Here is a 23,224-nt window from a genome sequence, read left to right as displayed (position 1 = left end):
GGCAACTAACTAAAAGGAAATATCAGAAATAAGCCAGTTCCATAGTCCCAGCTCACTCCAACTGCAACAAGCTCATGCGCACTGATGTCACTGATCTGAGTGCCTGCTGCATTTGAGCACTTTAAATCTTGCAGTCTGCTGACTCTGAAACCACATTGGGGTCCTACTTGCATTCTAGAACCCCGATTTGCATGAGATTAATGAGGCTTCAGTCTGCCTCTAGAGGAAACCCTTGGCCATGTGGTATGGAAAGTCTGTTTGGTTAAAATGGCGCCGGATGAGAACAGAATGCCCTAAGAACAGTAAGTACACTTGCCCGATTTTAATCCCTGCCCTGCGAGGTGCAACGAAATTCCTCCTTGATGTTGAAGTAAAATAATTGGTCAAAGCAGAATTCTCCTCACTTTTTTTTTTGGAATTGTTTTTCCAGGTCAATAACCAGAGACACAGGTTTCTTTAATCCAATTTTTAATTTAAAAAATCATGTGGCAGATCTGCAAAGTTCAATGAATGGTGCCTGTCACTACCCTGCAGATCCACTTCTCTGTTTCATTGTGTAATATCTGCACTCAGCAAATAGTTATAGCTGTTGTTTCCATAATGCTGCAGTTTGTAAATGCCACAGAGCATGAATATTTTGTAGTCAAAAAATTATTTTGAATAGTGGTCTAGAGGTGAATTACGTTTTTTTTTCCACTAATATAATCTCAGTTAAACAGCCCTATGCCAATTCTTTTTTTTGACATTCACAAGTTCAAAGTCAAAAGTAAATCCCTCAGCCTGAATCAGCATCGTAAGTTCTTCGTTGGTATGATCTAGAGAAGTACAAGATGATTGAGTGACAGTTTGCAAGGGAGTGAGGGACAACTGGGTAAGTTTATTCTTACTGCTTTTAGGCCCGTCTACCAATTGATCAAAATGTCAAAGGCTATGATGCATCTGTCCTTCTCATCTGTGTGCTGTTGTTTGCTACCTCTGTTTCCAGACTTAGTCCTCCTCTTACTCCCTTGGCCATCGTGCACAACTTTCAAAATTTATGATGTGTACATAATTATATGAGTGACTTGATCATTGTGATATCCTTGTTTTTTTCCAAACAATCCTGTCTATAGTACAGATCAGTGCCCAAATATGTGCAATATACTTCCTTCAGATAATCTAGTTTGACAGTGTGCAGATGGATTATCACATTAGCTCCTGTGTAAAAATAGCGATAACACAGGTTCTAAATAGGTACTTACTCTAGTCAACCTACTTAAATTGCCATTTTCTTCCAGGAATGGCTTGTTTTCAGATAGAGAATTTGCCTTTGGTCAGCAGTAAAGTTCCAGTAGATAACCTGACTGAGATTACAAACTCATTGTGAGTTAACTAGCTGAGGTTAACCTACTACACTGCATTGGCACTTTATGTTGGTATGCCAACCAGCTTTGCCACCAGGCTGCCCTTAAAAGTAATGCATTGTGAGGAAACCTCTATTATGTTAATGCTATATTTATATCTGCAAGTATTCTACTGTACATCCCTCTCTATCTGGAGGAGGAAGGGGAGAATCAGTAAAAACATGCAAGGCCTACCTTTAACTTTAGGCATTCAAAAAGGAGTCTGCCATATGCTGTCACTCAGTTATTTGTGGCATTAGAGAATGTGTTAATTATGGATTGGAAAGGACTAAGGCTATAGATGCACTACAGTGTTCTCCACTCATGTGACAGAGAAGCATTGCAGCAAGTCTTATACAAAAGTATGACAGAAAGATAAATATATATGTTTTAATATATTACTAGCAGATCTCCCATAGCGTTGCTCAAGACGGTTGGAAGGCACATTGTTTAAATCAAAAGTATGTTATCAGCAGTGATTGAAAAGTTTGAAGATTATGTGATATATAATCCTGACACAAGGACAGTGATTTTGAACTTTCACCAAAAATGGCCATGAAATGGGTAGGGCGGGGCATCCATTGCACCTGCTGGACGGCTGCATTGAGAGGCTTAACCAATTTTAATTATCGGACCTTATTTCCATACCATTGGTGTGCTGCTCCGACATTTTGCGCAGCTGCCCAAATGGAGAGGGGCGAAAATCCGGCGGCTCCATCGTGGAACCCAGTTGATGCAGGTAGGTAAAAATGGGGGGGGGGGGGAAGATGATCCAAAGGAGGGGTGTGGAAGGTTGGACATCATGGGGGTCAATTTTTGAGGAGCCAGGAGCTGCATTAATGCTCATGGACCCTCAACAAAACACTTTTATACTTGAAACTTACCTGTTTTTGAGTGAAACAGGAACAGCAATAGGTCAATCAGTACCTCAAGCCTTTTACATAGAAACATAGAAAATAGGTGCAGGAGTAGGCCATTCGGCCCTTCGAGCCTGCACCACCATTCAGTTAGATCATGGCTGATCTGTATCTCAACTCCATTTACCTGCCTTGGTTCCTTATCCATTTATACCCTTACCTAAAAAAAAAAATTATCAATCTCAGAGTGACCAGTTTTTGTCCTCGGGGCCCGGTGACTTATTCACCGCAATTTTCTGCTATTTCTGCTTAGAAACAATTCCTTTTGTAACTCTCCTAACTCTCTCACTAAGGCTCAGTATTTGTGAATCACCTTGGGGCTTTTTTCTATGTTAAAGGCTCTACAGAATACAGGTTGTGGTTTTTATTTCAACTGTTAATTTGTTTTAAATTCTTTGTGGTCTGCTGAAAGTGAAAATCAGAACTTGAGTTAATATCCTGGAAAGAATAATCCAATCAGGTGTGATAGAATAAATTGATACACTAAATTTGTGTAGGTGAGAATAAATTTGCTTATGATCAGCGGTGACACAAAAGTGTTAAAGGAAATATTAAACAGAAGCATTATAGGAAATGTGTGATGACACATACTGTATACAGACTTAATAACACTAGTTGATCTATAGCACTGCTCACGGGAAATTGGAGGATACGGATTTTTTTATAAAGAAGGGGACTGTAATGTATTTGCTTCATGGGTTATTTGCTTAAGAATTCATAGCAACACATTGCTATTAAGAACTAGTTGGTTTATTAACTAAGGTTTAACAATCACACTACACATTACCACTAAGCTCACAACTGCATATTTTATGGATGACCTCGACCAAACTGACTGGGGTTTTATTGAGTCTTATGAACATCACGTGACTGGCTAAGCCACTCACAATGCAACAGCTCTAGTCGCAGGTACATGCATTACACAGACATTGTGTGTCTTTGCTACGGTGAGTTAGAGGATACAGTTGTTTGTCATTTAAGGCAGAATACATTTTTAGTTACACCACTGATTTACAGTGCTTGTACAATACTATGGTAAGCCATCCCTGATCACTTCCTTGTATCCCTCTCCGCTCACATCCCCCTTCCCCTTCCCAACCCCACTTCCTACTGAATCCATCCCTGGAAAAATCTCTTTCCCCAAAGTCACTTACAACGGCACTTTCAAATTGCATACAGCCTAGCCTTTGACCCTCCATTCATCATGACATTTCTGCAACTGTGATCTGCTCAATCACACCCTCAGCTCCATTTTGATGCTCTTGTCCCATTAAAATTATTATTCTTTCCCTGGTCATTCCCCCTGGTACAGCCTTCATCTCTGCTCCCTTAAGTCCAAGGGACGCAGACTTTTAACGTTTTATGGCGGATAACTGGTTTAGCCATTTATCATCAGATCTGGCTGAATCACATAAAGCACTGTCGGGTCCTGCTCTTCTCTGCCAAAACTATTTCAGGAGCATCCTGGAATGCAAAGATAACCCCCAGCTTCCCCTCTCTACTACAAACTTTCTTCTTAAATCCCTCTCCCTGCCTCCTCCACCCTCACCTTCATCAACAACTGCGAGGAGCTCTTGGACTTTGTCACTAAGTTTGAGACCATCCGTTCAGCTGCCTCTGCTGCTTCCTTACATTTCCCTAGCTCACTGGGCCAAACATCCCCAAAGTTACCCCCTGCCCTAGCCCTGAATTTGCATCTTTCTCCAGTTTCCCTCCTATCTCCCCTCATGCCCTTTCCGATCTCATCTTGTCTGTGAGACTCACCTGCACCAACGACTCTATTCCCACTAAACTGCTGACCATCCAACTTCCCTTCCTGGCTCCCTTGTTAGCTGATATTGCTAATGGTTCTATCTCCTCAGGTAGTGTCCACCTCCCATTCAAATCTGTTGTCATCATCCCACTCCTCAACAGCAAAACCTCGACCCCCTTTGTCCTTGCAAACTACCTCCCAACCTCCCTTTCCTCGCTAAAGTCCTTGAACGTGCTGTCACCTCCCAAATCTGTGCCCTTCTTTCCAGCAGCTCCATGTTTGAATCTCTCCAATCAGGTTTCCACTCCTGCCACAGCACTGAAATGCCCCTCATCAAAGTCACAATTGACATCCTATGAGACTGTGACCATGGTAAACTACCCTCCTCATCCTCGACCTGTCTACAGCCTTTGACCACACCATCCTTCTCTAACATCTCTGTTCCGCTGTACAGCTGGGCTGGACTACCCTCGCCTGCTTCCATTCTTATCTATCAAGTCGTAACCAGAGAATCATCTGCTATGGCTTCTCTTCCCACTCCTGCACCATTACCTCTGGAGTTCCTCAAGGATCTATCCTTGGTCCCCTCCTTCTCATCTACATGCTGTACCTCAGCGACATCATTCGAAAACGCGTCAGGATCCACTGGTGCAATTCTGGCCTCTTATGGTTCCCCAATTGTAATCACACCATCATTGGCGGCTGTGCTTTAAGCTGTCGAGGTCCAAATTCCCTCCCTAAACCTCTGTGCCTCTCTATTGAATCAGTGCATTTTATTTTCCCTTGCTTCAATTACATGGCCTTTTAAATGTCAGAGATCCTCACTGCCCACAATACATTGTAAGCTTCACAGCCTCGCACTCAAATGCTAGGGGAAGCAGCAACGCTGCACCAGCACAACAAATTGGTCCCTGATCCCTCGATCAACGCCACCAGAGCAATGTTGCACCTAACAGCGCTGCACCATCTACCATCTGCCACCCCCGCACACCAATTTATCTCGTTTAGAGCGGTGGCCATTTCAGGCGGCCATTAACAGCAGTTGGTGAGGACACCGACTGCTTTCCAGGCGAGAACGAACTTTCCCTCGAGCATATTTAAGTATGATGTAAATAGAATGACAGAAGGCAAGTAGTACATTTGGAGGAAATGCATTGACGATTTGAAGGATCTGCTGTTTTATAACAATAGGGATGTTATGTCATGTAGGGGATAACATGACAGCTAGTGACTTATTGAAAAAGTCAAATTACTTTTTATTAAGTACTATTCTGAGATTTTTATCAAAGCTTTGAAGATTGAATTCCATAACTCTCCATTATTTTGCGAAAAATGGAAATGAATGGTCTTTACCTATATATTCCTTTATCTTTGCATTTAAATTTTGTTGCTTACCAGTTTTAAAGCTGAGACCACACAGGAAAATGGTATTTAAAATTATACCAGTTGGAGTTAGCTATCTGGAATTTAGCATGACCGGGTAAGGGGAGCAGGGATCGGGGCAGTACAATTACTTTTTGATTGCTCTAGCAAATAGCTGGCGTAGACACAACAGCCAAATGGCTTACATCTGTGCTCTAGCTTTCTGTGGTTCTGATCCAAAACAATAATGTGTATTTATATAGCGCATTTAATGTAAAAGTGCTTCACAAGAGTATTATGAGACAAAAAATTTGACACTGAGCCACATAAGAAGAAATTAGGGCAGGTGATTAAAAGCTTAATCAAAGAGGTAGGTTTTAAGGAGCATCTTAAAGGAGGAGAGAGAGAGATAGGGAGGTGAAGAGGTTTAGGCAGGGAATTCCAGAGCTTGGTGCCTAGGTAACAGAAGGCACAGACACCAATGGTTGAGCGATTATAATCAGGGATGCTCAAGAGGGCAGAATTAGAAGAGCGCAGGGTTGTGGGGCTGGAAAAGATTACAGAACTAGGGAGGGGCGAGGTGCGAGGCCATAGAGGGATTTGAAAACAAGGATGATAATTTTGAAATCAAGGCTTTGCTTAATTGGGAGCCAATGTAGGTCAGCGAGCACAGGGGTGATGGGTGAGTGGGGCTTGGTGCGAGTTAGGACACGGGCAGCTGAGCTTTGGATCACCTCAAGTTTACGTAGGGTAGAATGTGGGAGGCAAGCCAGGAGTGCATTGGAATAGTCAAGTCGAGAGGTAACAAAGGCATGGATGAGGGCTTCAGCAGCGGATGAGCTGAGACAAGGGCGGAAACGGGCGATGTTCCGGAGGTGGAAATAGGCAGTCTTAGTTCGCATATTCCAACGCGAGGGGACAGAGGGGACAGAGTGTAGTGTAACAAAATTTGCAGATGACACTAAGATTAGTGGGAAAGCGGGTTGTGTAGAGGACACAGAGAGGCTGCAAAGAGATTTGGATAGGTTAAGCGAATGGGCGAAGGTTTGGCAGATGGAATACAATGTCGGAAAGTGTGAGGTCATCCACCTTGGGGGGAAAAAAAACAGTAAAAGGGAATATTATTTGAATGGGGAGAAATTACAACATGCTGAGATGCAGAGGGACCTGGGGGTCCTTGTGCATGAATCCCAAAAAGTTAGTTTGCAGGTGCAGCAGGTAATCAGGAAGGCGAATGGAATTTTGGCCTTCATTGCGAGAAGGATGGAGTACAAAAGCAGGGAGGTCCTGCTGCAACTGTGTAGGGTATTGGTAAGGCCGCACCTGGAGTACTGTGTGCAGTTTTGGTCACCTTACTTAAGGAAGGATATACTGGCTTTGGAGGGGGTACAGAGACGATTCACTCGGCTGATTCCAGAGATGAGGGGGTTACCTTATGATGATAGATTGAGTAGACTGGGTCTTTACTCGTTGGAGTTCAGAAGGATGAGGGGTGATCTTATAGAAACATTTAAAATCATGAAAGGGATAGACAAGATAGAGGCAGAGAGGTTGTTTCCACTGGTAGGGGAGACTAGAACTAGGGGGCACAGCCTCAAAATACGGGGGAGCCAATTTAAAACCGAGTTGAGAAGGAATTTCTTCTCCCAGAGGGTTGTGAATCTGTGGAATTCTCTGCCCAAGGAAGCAGTTGAGGCTAGCTCATTGAATGTATTCAAGTCACAGATAGATAGATTTTTAACCAATAAGAGAATTAAGGTTATGGGGCGAGGGCGGGTAAGTGGAGCTGAGTCCACGGCCAGATCAGCCATGATCTTATTGAATTGCGGAGCAGGCTCGAGGGGCTAGATGGCCTACTCCTGTTCCTAATTCTTATGTTCTTATGTTTATGTTCTACATAAACTTGAGGTGACCCAAAGCTCGGCTGCCCGTGTCCTAACTCGCACCAAGTCCCACTCACGGAGACATGGCTCCAGGGTGACCAAGGCTGGGAACTCAACATCAAGGGGTATTCAACATTTAGGAAGGCTAGGCAGAGAGGAAAAGGAGGCGGGGGTGGCATTGCTGGTTAAAGAGGAAATTAATGCAATAGTAAGGAGGGACATTAGCCTGGATGATGTGGAATCGGTATGGGTGGAGCTGCGGAATTTCAAAGGGCAGAAAACGTTAGTGGGAGTTGTGTACAGACCACCAAACAGTAGTAGTGAGGTTGGGGACAGCATCAAACAAGAAACAAAGGATGTGTGCAATAAAGGTACAGCAGTTATCATGGGCGGCTTTAATCTACATATTGATTGGGCTAACCAAACTGGTAGCAATGCGGTGGAGAAGGATTTCCTGGAGTGTATTAGGGATGGTTTTCTAGACCAATATGTTGAGGAACCAACTAGAGAGCTGGCCATCCTAGAATGGGTGATGTGTAATGAGAAGGGACTAATTAGCAATCTTGTTGCGCAAGGCCCCTTGGGGAAGAGTGACCATAATATGGTAGAATTCTTTATTAAGATGGAGAGTGACACAGTTAATTCAGAAACTAGGGTCCTGAACTTAAGGAAAGGTAACTTCGATGGTATGAGGTGTGAATTGGCTAGAATAGACTGGCAAAGGATACTTAAAGGTTGACGGTTGATAAGCAATGGCAAACATTTAAAGATCACATGAATGAACTTCAGCAATTGTACATCCCTGTCTGGAATAAAAATAAAACGGGGAAGGTGGCTCAACCATGGCTAACAAGGGAAATTAAGGATAGTGTTAAATCCAAGGAAGAGGCATATAAATTGGCTAGAAAAAGCAACAACCCTGAGGACTGGGAGAAATTTAGAATTCAACAGAGGAGGACTAAGGGTTTAATTAAGAGGGGGAAAATAGAATACAAGAGGAAGCTTGTAGGGAACATAAAAACTGACTGCAAAAGCTTCAATGAATATGTGAAGAGAAAAAGATTAGTGAAGACAAACGTAGGTCCCTTGCAGTCGGATTCATGTGAATTTATAATGGGGAACAAAGAAATGGCAGACCAGTTGAACAAATACTTCGGTCTTGTCTTCACGAAGGAAGACACAAATAACCTTCCGAATGTACTTAGGGGACAGTGGGTCTAGCGAGAAGGAGGAACTGAAGGATATTCTTATTAGGGAAATTGATGGGATTGAAGGCCGATAAATCCCCGGGGCCTGATAGTCTGCATCCCAGAGTACTTAAGGAAGTGGCCGTAGAAATAGTGGATGCATTGGTGATCATTTTCCAACAGTCTATCGACTCTGGATCAGTTCCTGTGGACTGGAGGGTAACTAATGTAACACCACTTTTTTAAAAAGGAGGGAGAGAGAAAACGGGTAATTATAGACCGGTTAGCCTGACATCAATAGTGGGGAAAATGTTGGAATCAATCATTAAGGATGAAATAGCAGCGCATTTGGAAAGCAGTGACAGGATTGGTCCAAGTCAGCATGGATTTATGAAGGGGAAATCATGGTTGATGAATCTTCTGGAATTTTTTGAGGATGTAACTAGTAGAGTGGACAAGGGAGAACCAGTGGATGTGGTGTATTTGGACTTTCAAAAGGCTTTTGACAAGGTCCCGCACAAGAGATTGGTGTGCAAAATCAAAGCACATGGTATTGGGGGTAATATACTGACGTGGATAGAGAACTTGTTAGCAGACAGGAAGCAGAGAATCGGGATAAATGGGTCCTTTTCAGAATGGTAGGCAGTGACGAGTGGAGTGCCGCAGGGCTCAGTGCTGGGACCCCAGCTCTTTACAATATACATTAATGGTTTAGATGAAGGAATTGAGTGTAATATCTCCAAGTTTGCGGATGACACTAAACTGGGTGGCAGTGTGAGCTGTGAGGAGGACGCGAAGAGGCTGCAGGGTGACTTGGACAGGTTAGCTGAGTGGGCAAATGCATGGTAGATGCAGTATAACGTGGATAAATGTGAGGTTATCCATTTTGGTGGCAAAAACACGAAGGCAGAATATTATCTGAATGGCGGCAGATTAGGAAAAGGGGAGGTGCAACGAGACCTGAGTGTCATGATTTATCAGTCACTGAAAGTGGGCATGCAGGTACAGCAGGCGGTGAAGAAGGCAAATGGTATGTTGGCCTTCATAGCTAGGGGATTTGAATATAGGAGCAGGGGAGGTCTTATTGCAGTTGTACAGGGCCTTAGTGAGGCCTCACCTGGAATATTGTGTTTAGTTTTGGTCCTAATCTGAGGAAGGACGTTCTTGCTATTGAGGGAGTGCAGCGAAGGTTCACCAGACTGATTCCAGGGATGGCTGGACTGTCATATGAGGAGAGACTGGATCAACTGGGCCTTTATTCACTGGAGTTTAGAAGGATGAGAGTGGATCTCATAGAAACGTACAAGATCCTGACGGGATTGGACAGGTTAGATGCGGGAAGAATGTTCCCGATGTTGGGGAAGTCCAGAACCAGGGGACATAGTCTTAGGATAAGGGGTAGGCCATATAGGACTGAGATGAGGAGAAACTTCTTCACTCAGAGAGTTGTTAACCTATGGAATTTCCTGCCACAGAGACTTGTTGATGCCAGTTCATTGGATATATTCAAGAGGGATGTAGATATGGCCCTTGCGGCTCAGGGGATCAAGGGGTATGGAGAGAAAGCAGGAAAGGGGTACTGAGGGAATGATCAGCCATGATCTTATTGAATGGCGGTGCAGGCTCGAAGGGCCGAATGGCCTACTCCTGCACCTATTTTCTATGTTTCTATATGTGGTCGAAAGTTCATTTCAGGGTCAAATATGTCACCAAGGTTGCAAACAGTCTGGTTCAGCCTCAGACAGAAGTTGGGGAGCGGGATGGAGTCAGCGGGTAGGGAACGGAGTTCATGGCGGGGAGCAAAAACAATGGCTTCGGTCTTTCCAATATTTAATTGGAGAAAATAATCTGCTCATCCAGAACTGGATGTCGGACAAGAAGTTTGACAATTTAGAGACCGAGGAGGGGTCGAGAGAGGTGGTAGTGAGGTAGAGCTGGATATCATCAGTGTACATGTGGAAACTGAAGTTGTGTTTTTGGATGATGTTGCCAAGGGGCAACATGTAGATGAGAAATAAGAGGGGTTCAAGGATAGATCCATGGAGGTAATGATGCGGGGGCGGGAAGAAAAGCCGTTGCAGGTGATTCTCTGGCTACGATTAGATAGATAAGAATGGAACCAGGCAAGTGCAGTTCCACCCAACTGGATGAGGGTTGAGAGGTTTTGGAGAAGGATAGAGTGGTCAACCGTGTCAAAGGCTGGAGACAAGCCAAGAAGGGATAGTTTACCTTTGTCACAGTCATTTGTGAATTGATGAGAGCCGTTTCTTTACTGCTAATGAATATCATCAGTACAATATTTACCATTGAAACAAAATATCATAATTACTTGTAATGGTTTGATTTTAGCAGAAATACTGATGGTAAGTTTCTATAAACTGTTGAAAAGCTGTTTTGGATTACACCTGAACCTAATAAAACAATTAAAGGCTTGAATTGTGAAATACTAAGCAATGATAATACAAGAAACCAGATTTTTTTTTTTAAACACCCTTAAAGTTTATTGTCAATACAAGGCACTACACTGGCTCCCACTTAAGCATCACCTCGATTTAAAAATTCTCATCCTTGTTTTCAAATCCCTTTGTGGCCTCGCCTCTCCCTATCTCGATAATTTCCTCCAGCCCCACAACCCCATCGAGATATCTACGCTTCTCTAATTCTGCCCTCTTGAGCATCCCTGAATTTAATCGCTCAACCATTAGCAGCCAGGCCTTCTGTAGCCTAGGCCCTAAGCTCTGGAATTCCCTCCCCAAACCTCTCTGACTCTCTACATCTCTTTCCTCCTTTAAGACGCTCCTTAAAAACTACCTCTTTGACCAAGCTCTGCCCTAATATCTCCAATGGACAAACAAGAAATGTCAACACTTCAGGCTGGCTGAAAAATAAAAAGATGAACAGCCATTTTAATAGGATAATAAAAATGGATGGCGGGGATGGGGATCGGACCCATGCACAAAAGGGAGTATCAGTGGACTAATTGTTTTATGTATCAGATCATCTTATTCAGACAATGGTACAAGGAATTAAAAAGAATGAAAGACATTAAAGAAACTATGAATATATTAATAGCTAAAGCAATGAGAGGCACACCCCAGAAAAGGTGAAAAAAATGAGGAATTGAAATCCCCGAAAGCCTGTTATTATTCAATAGAGGATAATACTGCATGATTGAGGAATTTAAATTATGTCATAAAGCATAAGAATGAAACTCTAACCAGATTGTTAATTATCTGATTCCTGAGATTGAATTAAAACCCTAATTCATAGCCTCCAGTATTTTTTTATGTAAAGCTTTTTGATAAGATCTGGTGATGACGTGAATTACCTTATGACCTTACTTTAGAATGGCGAATTACAAAGGTATAATAAAATTACTTGTTATAAAAAAGATTTTGCGACAATATTTTTGAAACATATATCGAAATTGCAGAAAAATGATGCATGCCGTTATTAATGTGCAAATCAGCCAGCAATGACTCATGAAGAGATATCCCATGAATTTTAATTTGCCACAAGTTGCAATGCTCCATCATTAGATTCTCGCCTTTAACCTCCCCGTGATTTTCATGATGTTGCTGCATTGTCTAGTAATTAGCCACGCAAGTACCCTTTTAATTAGGTGATAATCGTTAATAACTGGCAATCGACCTCTTGCCCAGAAAATGAACAATTAAAAGGGTCACGTTTATTTCCAACATCAGGTTTCTGATTGGTCACCTTGGAGGATAAGACCTGATTTCTGATTGGTCCCCGTGGAGGACAAGTCACACCGGGGCCAAAATTGCCCACCGTTGGAAACCGGGTGCACCTACCCTGTTTCTGATTTTATCGATGTGGTAAATTCCACTCTTTGGCTTTTTTTCCCCCGGCGAGCCGGAAGTCAGTCATAATGGGGGCGATGTGCGGCTGTAAGCGGAGTGACCACCGATGTCAGTCATCAGCGTAGTGTTGATGACGTCACCACGGCTCTCCCCTTCACTTAAAGGGAAAAGCCTGCATGATTCTTTAAGTACGGTCCATTGGGCCACCAGGGAGGGTTTCGGCCGGGCCACCAACAGGCAGCCTGGCACCCCCTCTTGGGTGCCAGGCCACTGGCCCGGCCGAACCCAGGGGCATAATTGTCAGTCCAACATGGCAGTCAGCCAACAAAAAAAAAACGTGGCAGTAGGTCCTCCCCTTTAACGAGAGCCACACTGTCATTTTAGAAGGACAACAACCTCACTGCACCGGCAGAAAAAGCAGCTTTTGGCACCGCGCGGCGGGAGCAAGATTTTTTCGGCGGAATTCTGCCATCGGGGGGTAACATTGACCTGCACGCTCTGATGATGCACTTCGGACGGATCGGCAGCAGCGGTCCGGTAGTGGGGGGAGCGGGTCACCGCCAGGGTACCGCAGGAACGGAATTTCCAAAATGACGGCCATTACATGAGAAATCAGCGGCCATTGCACTCCGCAGCGTGGCCGCCGATTTCCAGCGGTAACAGGTCTTAAGAGAAGGGGCAAAGTCGGCCCCACCCAGTAGTTTATCTGGAATATGTAATTAAATCCTGCCTGCTGAAGAAATCAAGTATCTTGCAAAGTGTAATTCAAGCCATTCTGACTGCTAGGCTCCAGACAGAATAGAGCTCACATCGAACAGACAGGGCTCACCCTCGCGGGTTAAGACCTTCTCGCACCCTGCAAACAAGTTCCTGACCTTCTCCCCCTGCCTAAGTTCCTACTTGACATTGAATTCACCCACTCTAATTCACCCTTCTTTTCAGTCCTTCCTCTGTTTATTTCTCAATCCATTAATCGCATTGGTTAAGCAACACTTTTTATACACTGTCCTGTTGTTCCCTAAAGACCCAGATGTGCTGTTTCCATCACTGCGCCTTTATCAGCTCACATTTCCAGCAACTTTGTCGGCAAAACATTTTTGAGCTGAAGGGTGCAGGAACAAATCTAACAGGGCACACCGTGGGATGCCCCAATCCAGCAAATTCTGGCCATAGTTTATTAACTGTTGCCAATAACCAAACACTATTTGAACTTTGAAGTTCAGATGTTTATTAGTTCTGCTATCAGAGGTTATTGCTGATTGGAAGGCTACATACAAGAATATGTTCTGAGCACATTTGGCTTATGCTTTCATTAGATGGGATAGATAAGTAGTTGAAGCAGAAGTGCACAGCTTTACAATATGCTGAATAAATTGGCAGTAAATGGATAAACAGGAAACTGCTAGAAGTTAAATCAGTGATTTACCAAATTTCTCATTTGTTTATTTTCTTCTGTTCTACTGAATAAGTTTGTTGTTAAATGAAAATCCTTCAGTGGAAAATAATATTTGTTTCGAAACAATAATAAAATTCAGGGCAGTTGAATGTCAAAAAGATTCATTGCAGGATAAAACATTTGCTACTATGCTAATATTTGATTAAATGTATATAGGGTCTGCAGGCTAAAAGGTGGTTATGGGGAGCCCCACCGATTTAAAGGAAAAAAAAATTAATTCATGGGATGTGGACATCGCTGGTAAGACCAGCATTTATTGCTCATCCCTAATTGCCCATAAGAAGGTGGTGGTGAGTCGCTGCCTTGAGTACAACTGAGTGGCTTGCTAAGCCATTTCAGAGGGCAGTTAAGAGTCAACCACATTTCTCTGCGTCTGAAGTTGCATATAGGCCAGACCAGATAAGGGTGGCAGATTTCCTTCCCTAAAGGATATTAATGAACCAGATGGGTTTTTCGACAATCCGGTCACCATTTCTGATACTAGCTTTTTATTCCAGATTTATCTAATTGAATTTAAATTCCCCAGCTGCCTGACGTGGTGGGATTTGAATTCCTGTCTCTGGATCATTAGTTCAGGCCTCTGGATTACTAGTCCAGTAACATAACCACTATGCCAGAGTATTAATTCAAAGTAAAGCAAGAAAATAGGGCAAGGTGGCATAATTTAACTTAGATGAAAAGAAAATGCTTAGAATAATCTGGCAGGTAGAATTGAAGAGACAAATACTTAGAGACGTACAATATGTAGTTGTATGTTAAAATGGGAGAACTCGGGTAGTAGATGATTTTCATTGGGTTGAATGACCGTTTTCTTGTCCCTGATATTCTTATTATATGTATGTAAGTTAAAAGTTCAAAGTGTCATTTGGAACCATTATTTGAATCTGCCAGTTGTCCATGAGAAACAACTGCTACTGCGGGACTAAATGAAAAACATCTCTTGTTTTGTTTCCACTGTTGTAGCAATCTACTTTATCATATCTAAGATATTCATGCTGCGAAGTAAAACAGGAAAAATTGTAAGATTGAGGTCACATAGATCTCTATGTAAAGTTTGTCTGTATCTTTTGCTACCATTTTCCATATAAAAACAGATAACCTTTGTCAGAATAACCATAAGAAGTGTTGGGCCTTGTGCAGTTTAAAATATTGACCCTATGCATAGTACAGATGAAGGATCAAAGAACATGTGACTATAATGAGCAGGGAAAGAAAATAATTTGCTGTGTGTCGCTTATATATGTAATACAATTGAACGCAATATTGCTCAGCATTTTTTTTTTTAAAGACAATCTTTCAGTCAGTAGTTAGAGAAAGGATCACTTTAAATTGCTTATGTTGATCGCTCCACAATAATAACTTGCATTTCTATTGCATAGCTCACAGAGAAAGGTATACAAAGCTGATCAGAGAGAGCCAGAATGGATTTGTAAAGGGTAGGTTATACGTGATGAACCTGATTGAATTTTTAGAAGAGGTGACTAAAGTAGTGGACAGGGAATGACTATGGATGTTATTTATATGGACTTCCAGAAGGCATTTCATAAAGTCCCTCATAAATGATTGTGAGCTAAAGTTCATTGAAGGCAAATTATTGACCTGGTTAGGAAATCGGCTGAGTAGCAGGATAATGGATATGTACTCCAATTGGAAGGAAGAGACGAATGGTGTCCCACGTGGATCTGTGTTAAGGCCCCAACTATTCACTGTATTTATTAATGCCAGATGACGGGCTAGAGAGCCACATATCCAAGTTTGCCGATGACACAAAAATAGATGGCATTGTAAGCACTAGATGGAAGCCTAAAATTACAAAGAGATATTAAAAGATTAAGAGAATGAGCAAAACTGTGGCAAATGAATCTTATAAATTTATAGATCAGAGCACTTTCTAAATGGTGAAAAGCTAGAAGCAGTGGAGTTCCAAAGATACTTAGGGGTCCATGTACATAGATCATTAAAATGTCATGGACAGATACAAAAAATAATGAAAAAGGCTAATGGAATGCTGAATGTCTAGAGGATTAGAATACAAGGGATTAGGAATCATGCTACAGCTATACAAAGCCCTGGTTAGACCATACCTGGAGTATTGTGTTCAGTTCTGGGCACCACACCTGAGGAAGGATATATTGGCCTTGGAGAGAGTGCAGTGTAGATTTACTAGAATGATACCTGGACTCCAAGGGTTAAATTACGAGGAGATAATCTTTTCCGTAAATGACAATTGACATTGGGTCAATTGCTAATTTTAAATCTGAAATTGATAGATTTCTGTTAACCACTGGTATTAAGGGATATGGGGATAGTGGGTATATGGAGTTAGGTCACAGATCAGCCATGATCTCATTTAATGGCAGAATGGGCTTGTGGGAATAAATGGCCTACTCCTGTTTCCATGTTTCTGGATGTCTCAGGAAATAAATGGACGCTGTTTGAGGAACGCAACACGATTGAGGGCAGCGAGAGCACATTCCATGGGTTGTTAGTCTTTTGTATTGTGTTCCTAACACACATGAGGCTGCACACAGGGAGGTTAAAGTAACAGTGACCTCAGTCATCAATAAGACACTCCAGAGTAAGGAACAGGCCTTATATACAGTACTCCCAAGGGATGCTGGGATCCCTTGGGACTTCAGGGGATGAGCTCCTTAGTGGTGGAACATGAGAGTGCATGCTTTACAGATACACAACATCACACCACACCCCCCCCCCCGCCCCCTCCAAAGTCAAAGTGAAAACTATTTACAAGGTGATGCGGTCGGGAGCCTTTCTTTCCCTGGTGGACCGTCTTGGTACAAATGTCTGTTCTGGTGTGTTGGCTGTGCCCTCACTGGGCTGGCATGTTGTTGGCTGTACAGGGCTGCTAGGTGAGCCTGGCCTTGCTGTGCTGTTGGGCGTGATGGGTTCGATTTCCTGGTCCGGCGTGGTGTCGTTGATCCTTTGGGTGTGTGTTGCGGGCTTGAAAAAGGTGGTGTCTGCTGTGGGTTGTTCAGGGCAGTCTGTGAACCGCAGCCTCATTTGGTCCAGGTGCTTTCTGCAAATTTGTCCATTGTCTAGTTTGACCACAAACACCCGATTCCCTTCTTTAGTTTTCACCGTGCCTGCGATCCACTTGGGACCATGTCCATAGTTTAGCACATATACAGGGTCATTCAGATCAATTTCCCGTGACACAGTGACGCGACCATCATTTATATTTTGTTGCTGCCGCTTGCTCTCTACTTGATCATGCAGGTTGGGGTGAACCAGCGAGAGTCTGGTTTTAAGTGTCCTTTTCATGAGTAGCTCAGCCGGGGCACCCCTGTGAGCGAGTGGGGTCTCGTGTGGTAGCTGAGCAGTACTCAGGACAGGCAGGTTTGGAGTGAGCCTTCTGTGACTCGTTTGAGGCTCTGTTTGATGGATTGTACTGCCCACTCTGCCTGCCCATTGGAGGCGAGTTTAAAAGAGGCCGAGGCGACATGTTTGATCCCATTGCGGGTCATGAACTCTTTAAATTTGGCACTGGTGAAACATGGCCAGTTGTCACTGACCGTTATGTCAGGCAGGCCGTGGGTGACAAACATGGCCCTCAGGCTTTCAATGGTGGCGGTGGTGCTTCCTGACATTATTTCACATTCAATCCATTTTGAAAAAGCATCCACCACCACCAGGAACATTTTACTGAGAAACGGGCCCACATAGTCGACATGGATCCTCGACCATGGTCTGGAGAGCCAGGACCACAAACTTAGTGGTGCCTCTCTGGGCGCGTTGCTCAACTGAACACATATGCTGCATTGCCGTACACAGGACTCTAAGTCAGAGTCGATACCGGGCCACCACAAGTGGGATCTGGCTGTCGCTTTTATCATTACTATACCCGGGTGTGCTGTGGAGATCCGAGATGAACATCTCCCTGCCCTTTTTTGGTAGCACGACGCGGTTACCCCACAACAGGCAGTCTGCCTGAATGGACAGCTTGTCCTTTCGCCACTGGAACGGCTTGATTGGCTCTTGCATTTCAATGGGGATGCTGGCCCAGCTCCCATGCAGTACACAGTTTTTTACTAGGGAAAGCAGAGGATCTTGGCTGGTCCAAGTCCTAATCGGGCGGGCAGTGACAGGTGATTTATCATTTTCAAACGCTTCCATGACCATCAACAAGTCTGCGGGCTGCGCCACCGTCAACGAGTTTGCAGGCTGCACCATTTCCACCCCCGTGGTGGGCAATAGTAGCCGACTGAGAGCATCCGCACAGTTCTCGGTGTCTGGCCTGTGGCGGATGGTATAGTTATATGCTGATAGCGCGAGTGCCCACCTTTGTATGTGGGCTGAGGCATTAGTATTTATCCCCTTGTTTTCAGCGAACAGGGATGTGAGGGGCTTGTGATCGGTTTCCAGCTCAAATTTGAGGCCAAACAGGTACTGATGCATTTTCTTTACCCTGAACACACACGCTAATGCCTCTTTCTCAATCATGCTGTAGGCCCACTCGGCCTTAGACAAGCTCCTGGAAGCATAGGCGACAGGTTGCAACTTCCCCGCAAAGTTAGCTTGTTGTAATACACACCCGACTCCGTACGACGACGCGTCACATGCTAGCACAAGTCTTTTACACGGGTTATACAATACAAGCAGCTTGTTGGAGCATAAAATGTTTCTGGCTTTCTCAAAAGCAATTACTTGTTTTTTTCCCCATACCCCATTCTCACCTTTGCGCAATAACACATGTAGGGGCTCTTAAAGGGTGCTTAACCCCGGTAGGAAGTTACCAAAATAGTTGAGGAATCCCAGGAACGACTGCAGCTCCGTGAAGTTCTGTGGCCTGGGCGCATTCCTGATAGCCTCTGTCTTGGCATCTTTGGGCCGAATGCCGTCGGCCGCGATCTTTCTCCCCAAAAACTCCACTTCTGTTGCCATGAAGACGCATTTCGACCTCTTCAGCCGCAGCCCTACGTGATCCAGTCACTGGAGGACCTCCTCCAGGTTTTGTAGGTGCTCGGCGGTGTCCTGACCCGTGACCAATATGTCGTCCTGAAAGACCACCGTGTGTGGTACCGACTTGAGTAGGCTCTCCATGATTCTCTGGAAGATCGCTGCAGCTGACCAAATTCCAAACGGGCATCTGTTATAGATGAACTGTCCCTTGTGCGTGTTGATGCAGGTGAGGCCCTTCAAAGACTCCGCCAGCTCCTGCGTCATGTAGGCCGAAGTCAGGTCGAGCTTGGTGAATGCCTTGCCTCCTGCCAGCGTCGCAAATAGGTCATCTGCCTTAGGTAGCGAGTATTGGTCCTGTAGCGAGAAACGATTAATAGTTACTTTATAATCGCTGCAAATCCTGACCGTGCCATCACTTTGTGAGTACTGGAACAATCGGGCTGGCCCACTCGCTGAATTCCACTGGGGAGATGATGCCCTCGCGTTGCAGCCTGTCCACCTCGATTTCCACTTTCTCCCTCATCATCTGAGGTACTGCTCGCACCTTGTGGTGAATGGGTCGTGTCTCTGGGACCAAATGAATCCATACCTTCACCCCGGAAAAATTTCCAATGCCTGGCTCAAAAAGGGAAGGAAATTTGTTAAGAACCTGGGTACATGAGGCCTCATCGACATGTGATATCGTTCGGATGTCATCCCAGTTCCAGCGGATTTTGCCCAACCAGCTCCTTCCAAGCAGTGTGGGGCCATCGCCCGGGACAATCCAGAGTGGTAGTTCGTGCACCGTGCCCTCGTAGGTGACCTTGACCATGGCGCTGCCCAGGACAGTGATAAGCTCTTTGGTGTACGTTCTCAGTTTCGTGTGGAAAGGGCTCAGGGCTGGTCTGAATGCCTTGTTGCACTACAGTCTCAAACATCTTTTTACTCATGATGGATTGGCTGGCGCCAGTGTCCAGTTCCATGGCTGCGGGTAAGGCATTCAATTTTATGTTTAGCATTATAGGTGGACATTTTGTCGAAAATGTGTGCACCCCGTGTACTTCAGCATCTGCCTCCTCTCTCTGAGGCTCTAAATTGCTTTGATCCACCATGGACTGATCTATCTCTGCCACGTGGTGGTTAGCAGGTTTTGCAGAGCTTGCAGCTCGTTTGCAAGCTCATTGGAGGTGCCCCATTGTTCCACAGCTCTTGCAAACATACCCTTTGAAGTGGCATGAATAGGCTGAATGGAAGCCTCCACAACGCCAACAAGGTGTGAATTGCCTTTCATTCATCCTTTGTTGGGGACTCTGAGTCATCTGGGTCACCTGAGGCCTGCTGGCAGTTGCAGACTTGTGGGTTCTGCCCTGTACATTTCTGCTCGCAAACACAGTTCCAATTAATTTGTGAACATTGCTGGCACTTGTGTGCTGAGAGATTTGTTTGGTGTTATCACTGGTGGACATAAACGCCTGTGCTATCGCAATGGCCTTACTGAGGGTCGGTGTCTCTACAGTCAAGAGTTTTCATAGGATGGTCTCGTGGCCAATGCCCAGTACACACAAATCTCTGAGCATTTGCTCCAGGTAGCCATCAAACTCACATTGTCCTGCAAGTCGCCTTAGCTCGGCGACGGAGCTCGCCATTTCCTGACCTTCAGATCGCTGGCACATGTAGAACCGATACTTCGCCATCAGCACGCTCTCCCTCGGGTTAAGATGCTCCCAAACCAGTCTACACAGCTCCTCATACGACTTATCTGTGGGTTTCACTGGAGCCAGAAGATTCTTCATGAGGCTGTAGGTCGGTGCCCCGCAGACTGTGAGGAGGACCGCTCTCCTTTTTGCAACGCTTCCTTCTCCGTCCAGCTCATTGGCTACAAAGTACTGGTCTAGCCATTCGACATAGGCTTCCCAGTCCTCACCCTCCGAGAACTTCACCAGGATGCGCACAGTTTGCTGCATCTTTGCGTTGGATTCGTATTCTCGCCGCCAGTTATTGTGTTCCTAACACAGATGAGGCTACACACAGGGCGGTTAAAGTAACAGTGACCTCAGTCTTTAATAAGACAATCCAGAGTGAGGAACAGGCCTAGGGGGCCGGCTTATATACAGTGCTCCCAAGGGATGCTGGGATCCCTTGGGACTTCAGGGGATGAGCTCCCTGGTGGCGGAACATGGGAGTGCATGCTTTACAGATACAACACATTTTGAATAATACATTTTTGATGTAATGTTTATTTGTTTTAGGTGGCAGCCTACCTTTTGTACAAAGTGAACTCAGCCCCAGCCAGAAAGAGGTGCAGTTCTTGCTCGAAGGAATTTAGTGAATCAGTATTCACCTCATGATCCTGCAGCCTGTTCCAGAGGCCACTATTCTCTGTGAAAAGAACCAAATACCTGTACTAGCATCTAACCTAGTTCTGGCCTTGCATAACTTGAGATTATGACATCTGATCCTACCTAACCTAGTTAGTCCAACACAGGACTGATGGAGTACTGCACTGCAGGAGATGACTTCATTCAGATGAGACGTTAAAACTGATTCTCTGACTACCACTCGGGTGGCTCATGTCAGCCGCGGCTCAGTGGTAGCACACTTGTCTCTGAATCCGAAGGTTGTGGGTTGAAGCCTCATTCCAGAGACTTGAGCAAAACAGCTAGGCTGGCACTCCAGTGCAGTACTGAGGGAGTGCTGCGCTGTTGGAAGTGCTGTCTTTTGGATGAGATATTAAAATCGAGACTCAATCTTCCCTATTGGGTGGACATAAAAGATTCAATGGCACTATTTGAAGAGGTGCAGGGGAGTCCTCCATGTGTCCTGACAAACATATATTCCTCAATCAACACCACAAAAAATTTTACTTGAGGCCTGCCAGGTTTTCTTCTTGACTGCAATATTTTGATAGAAACATATTAAAATTAGATGTGATTACTTGGTAGAGAAATTGTACTGTCAACAAGGAGACTTGATCTAGTGTTCCATTTTTAATTAATATATAAAACCTGTTTCTCTTGTGGACCTAGTGGGGAAGGGGCAAGAGTAGGCGTGCCTGCCTATCATTAAGGAAGAAATAGCAGGACATCTAGATAGGAATAGTGCAATCAAGCAGACGCAGCATGGATTCATGAAGGGAAATCATGTTTAACTAATTTACTAGAATTCTTTGAGGATATAACGAGCATGGTGGATAGAGGTGTACCAATGGATGTGGTGTATTTAGATTTCCAAAAGGCATTCGATGAGGTGCCACATAAAAGGTTACTGCAGAAGATAAAGGTACACTGAGTCAGAGGAAATGTATTAGCATGGATGGAGAATTGGCTGGCGAACAGAAAGCAGAGAGTCGGGATAAATGGGTCCTTTTCGGGTTGGAAATCGGTGGTTAATGGTGTGCCACAGGGATCGGTGCTGGGACCACAACTGTTTACAATATACATAGATGACCTGGAAGAGGGGACAGAGTGTAGTGTAACAAAATTTGCAGATGACACAAAGATTAGTGGGAAAGCGGGATGTGTAGAGGACACAGAGAGGCTGCAAAGAGATTTGGATAGGTTAAGCGAATGGGCGAAGGTTTGGCAGATGGAATACAATGTCGGAAAATGTGAGGTCATCCACCTTGGAAAAAAAAACAGTAAAAGAGAATATTACTTGAATGGGGAGAAATTACAACATGCTGCGGTGCAGAGGGACCTGGGGGTCCTTGTGGATGAATCCTAAAAAGTTAGTTTGCAGGTACAGCAGGTAATCAGGAAGGCAAATGGAATGTTGGCCTTCATTGCGAGAGGGATGGAGTACAAAAGCAGGGAGGTCCTGCTGCAACTGTATAGAGTATTGGTGAAGCCGCACCTGGAGTACTGCGTGCAGTTTTGGTCACCTTGCTTAAGGAAGGAGATATACTGGCTTTGGAGGGGGTACAGAGACGATTCACTAGGCTGATTCCAGAGATGAGGGGGTTACCTTATGATGATAGATTGAGTAGACTGGGTCTTTACTCATTGGAGTTCAGAAGGATGAGGGGTGATCTTATAGAAACATTTAAAATCATGAAAGGGATAGACAAGATAGAGGCAGAGAGGTTGTTTCCACTGGTAGGGGAGACTAGAACTAGGGGGCACAGCCTCAAAATACGGGGGAGCCAATTTAAAACCGAGTTGAGAAGGAATTTCTTCTCCCAGAGGGTTGTGAATCTGTGGAATTCTCTACCCAAGGAAGCAGTTGAGGCTAGCTCATTGAATGTATTCAAGTCACAGATAGATTTTTAACCAATAAGGGAATTAAGGGTTACGGGGAGAGGGCGGGTAAGTGGAGCTGAGTCCACGGCCCGATCAGCCATTATCTTATTGAATGACGGAGCAGGCTCGAGGGGCTAGATGGCCTACTCCTGTTCCTAATTCTTATGTTCTTATGTTCTTATGCCTTGGCTGGGTCATCTGGAAAAAAGAAGGAAAGTGTGAAGAATTGTTTTTTTCCATCTGGTGAAGTGCACCTTGTGGCACAAATTGATGATGTCATATGAATCTGCTGGCTGGATCATCCTGCTTGGCTTCCCAATAAG

The 23,224-nt window shown here is 44.5% G+C and overlaps 1 protein-coding gene across 6 annotated transcripts in view; it reads left to right on the top strand.

Annotated features, from left to right (window-relative positions):
* The window catches only part of nme7 (NME/NM23 family member 7), a 337,368-nt gene that overhangs the window by 158,896 nt on the left and 155,248 nt on the right, over window positions 1-23,224 (top strand). The window lies entirely within an intron of this gene.

This window comes from Pristiophorus japonicus, chromosome 11 (assembly GCF_044704955.1).
Source record: "Pristiophorus japonicus isolate sPriJap1 chromosome 11, sPriJap1.hap1, whole genome shotgun sequence".
NCBI classification, from domain to species: Eukaryota; Metazoa; Chordata; class Chondrichthyes; family Pristiophoridae; genus Pristiophorus; species Pristiophorus japonicus.
This window is presented reverse-complemented; position numbering and strand designations above follow the sequence as displayed.